This window comes from Salmo salar, unplaced genomic scaffold, assembly GCF_905237065.1.
Source record: "Salmo salar unplaced genomic scaffold, Ssal_v3.1, whole genome shotgun sequence".
Lineage (NCBI taxonomy): Eukaryota > Metazoa > Chordata > Actinopteri > Salmoniformes > Salmonidae > Salmo > Salmo salar.
The window spans coordinates 110990-111575 of record NW_025548817.1 but is presented as its reverse complement, the minus strand read 5'-3'; positions in this window follow the sequence as shown (position 1 = coordinate 111575).

The window sequence follows — 586 nt, the reverse complement described above, 5'->3', positions numbered from 1 at the left end:
TTAATCTAACCCCTACCATACAGGGTGTGTACTAGTGTTAACTATAACCCTAACCCCTACCATACAGGATGTGTACCTAGTAAGTTAACATAACCCAACTACCATACAGGGTGTGTACCTAGTGTTAACTATAACCCCTACCATACAGGGTGTTACCTAGTGTTAACTATAACCCTAACCCCTACCATACAGGGTGTGTACCTAGTGTTAACCCTAACCCCTCACCATACAGGGTGGTGTACTAGTGTTAACTCTAACCCCTACCATACAGGATGTGTACCTAGTGTTAACAACCAACCCCTACCAACAGGGTGTGTACTAGTGTTAACCTAACCCCTACCATACAGGGTGTGTACTAGTGTAATATAACCCTACCAACAGGGTGTGAACTAGTGTTAACAACCCTAACCCCTACCATACAGGGTGTGTACCTAGTGTTAACTCTAACCCCTACCATACAGGGTGTGTACCTAGTGTTAACTATAACCCCTACCATACAGGGTGTGTACCTAGTGTTAACCCCAACCCTACCATACAGGGTGTGTACCTAGTGTTAACTACTAACCCCTACCATACAGGATGTGTA